Below are 2,664 nucleotides of genomic sequence, written 5' to 3'. Positions count from 1 at the left end.
GGAGTTAGATCGAGGCAAGTTCGTGTAATTAAATTGAGTATTTATATGTTTTAATTGAATTATATGTATATGATTTGTATAATTTCCAAATATAAATATCGATCGCATATTCGATGATGTACGATGATTACCGAGCCCCATTTGAACCTTTGGAATTCGTAGGATACAAATGGTATGTCATTAGGGGTTACCTGTAACGCCCCAAAAAATCCATAATATTTATATTTGTATGTTTGTGGCAAAAATATTTGTCTGCTTCAGTGGTTAAGTGTTTTGGGAGTGTCTGAGAAGTCTTGGGTTCAAGCCTTAGCTTGGGCAAAATTTTTGTTTCTTAATTGAATAAACCTCTAACTCTAATTAGTGGGCATATTATTAAATATTGGAAACATATGACAGAATGGGCCTGTTGGTCTGGTGGTTAAAAGGAGTGTTAATGAGCAGGAGGTCTAGAGTTCGAGTACTGGCGCAAGTAGGCAATTTATTTTTACTATTGGCCATGGGAGAGTTGTAGTTGACTGAAACTCTGGGAATTTGAGGGGTGTGGGAATGTGTGGCTGATTCTTTAGAAGAGTTTGGTGGGAATTTGGTTGTTAAGGGATGTGGATAAGTGGGGATTTGGTTGACTGATTTTAGGAGTGATTTTGGGGAGAGTTGGGTGATAAAATTTGGGTAGAACCAAATTTTGTAGGGAGATTTCAACTGTAATTCTATTCTTTTTTTTACCTGAAAATTGGATGAAAACTTTTCTCTCTTAGCCAAAATTTTCTTCTACGGTGCCTTACATTTCTTTTTCTTCTTTTGCTCCCTTTTTACAAGTCAGTTTTGGGTTTTGTTCTCTGCTCTAGAGCCGATCGTCTTCTTTTTCTTCTTCTACTCTTATTGAATTTCTGTGAAGTGTGAGTTGGGCTAGACCATTTTTCTTTAGGTTTTTCCATTTCATTTTCACGTTAGGCAATTCTTCCTTGCCGAATACTTATTCAGTTGTTTCTACTGTGATTGTGTTATGGATGAGCGTTCTCCACTTTGCTTCAGGCTGAATCTTTCCCTTTTCTCCATCCGTCTCTTTCTCTTTTTCATTGTTGAAGCATTTCCTTCCTCTTGGGGGCCATCTTTATTCCCTCTTGGTTTTTGGTAAGTATTATAGACTTGCTGTTAATCTTAGTCTTTGTCGTTGGTAAGTGCTTTTGGTATATGGTTATCTTGTTGCTTGGAATCAATGCCTATCTGATTACTATTGATGCCTAGGAACTATTCGAGGAGTGAAAGTTATTTCATTGGCATTGAAGTAAACGAAACCTCCTTCTTTACTCGATCGAAGGTAACATTGATATTAGTTTAATTTATATTAGTTTAACACGTGTTCAACTCGTGTGTTTTGATTAAGTAAAGGTTTAGAAGATTAATTGGTAATGGTTCAGTCAAATGTAGGTTTGGAGTGCTGGTGGGCTAATTGCGCACTTTCACAAACAAGGTGTGTATAAACACAACTTTGATTAGAGAAATCGGTAAAAATCGAAATAAGTGAATGTCAACGCCATACGGGCTTGCTCATGCCTGTGTAGGTAGGCCACGTGATTAAACATGGGCATATGATTGACGAGGCTAACCATGAACGATTTCATAGGCTGGGCCGTATTGGGCCGAATTGGTTCGTGTGGGCCCACGCGAAAGTAGGCCCAACATGAGCAAGCCACACGGGCATGTGGAAATTATTAGGCCAGGTCGTCTGATCCATACAGCCAAGGCCATTTTGGGCTGTATGGGCCACACGAGTGGGCCCATAATATGGGCCGTGGGCTTATTTTCACTGTTTAATTGCTAAGGTAGCACAAGTCGCCCGAGTCGATTGTGGACTTACTGTTGGGTCAGTAAGCTTATCTAGACCCCTAATTGACTGAATGACTGTTATACCCCTATGTGATGTATATATATATGTGTATGACTGTATTTTAGCATGCCATTTAAACTGTATTGGATACATGAGTTATTCCATGATATGACATGACATGATTGTATGATGTATTGCATGGGGATGGGTTCTATACTGATTGGAGGAAGTGTACTAAAAGGCTTCGAGCCTATATTACTAGCAGCCCAACTGCATATTACTGTGTAGTGCCGCATTCAGTACTTTCTGGAGTGTAAGGATGGGTGGGTTGATTATATCCCCAAATGGAGTGTAGGATTGGATGAAGATGGAGTGTAGAGGCTTGATGGGTAGGACTTATATACTATTTAAACTGTTACTACACTGATTATTGTTACTGTAATGGGCCAAGGCCCAAACACATGACTATTTCTATATTGAGATGGGCTAAAGCCCAAACTAATATTGTCACTGTTACTAAAAAGGGCTTAGGCCCAGACTGTGGTTGTTTTCTGATTGTTTGCTTACATGGGATTACACACTGAGTTTTTATAAACTCATCCTCCGATTTTAACTGTACAGGTAATCCCCAAACATAGGCGGATCGATGCAACGGAGGACTCAGCAGTGGCCACACAACCTATCTAATTTTAAATAGTATTTTATGATTTTGATTTAATTTTTAGGGTATTTTACTGTAATAATGGCCTCTTTGGGTTTTTTTAATTTGGGATTTTTTTTTGTTTTGGTTAATAACTGCTAGCAGTAGGAAAAGACACCGGTTTTCAAAAAGATAA

The 2,664-nt window shown here is 38.6% G+C and overlaps 1 long non-coding RNA gene across 1 annotated transcript; it reads left to right on the top strand.

Annotated features, from left to right (window-relative positions):
• The first annotated feature begins 792 nt into the window (after nt 1–792).
• On the top strand, nt 793–1,473 carry LOC121228222 (uncharacterized). Its single transcript, XR_005925775.1, has 3 exons — nt 793–1,131; nt 1,246–1,318; nt 1,419–1,473. It is a non-coding gene; the product is annotated as an uncharacterized lncRNA (long non-coding RNA).
• Nucleotides 1,474–2,664: the final 1,191 nt, after the last annotated feature.

This window comes from Gossypium hirsutum, chromosome A01 (genome assembly GCF_007990345.1).
Source record: "Gossypium hirsutum isolate 1008001.06 chromosome A01, Gossypium_hirsutum_v2.1, whole genome shotgun sequence".
NCBI classification, from domain to species: Eukaryota; Viridiplantae; Streptophyta; class Magnoliopsida; order Malvales; family Malvaceae; genus Gossypium; species Gossypium hirsutum.
The sequence above is the reverse complement of the archived record's forward strand: the minus strand, read 5'-3'. Positions and strand labels throughout refer to the sequence as shown.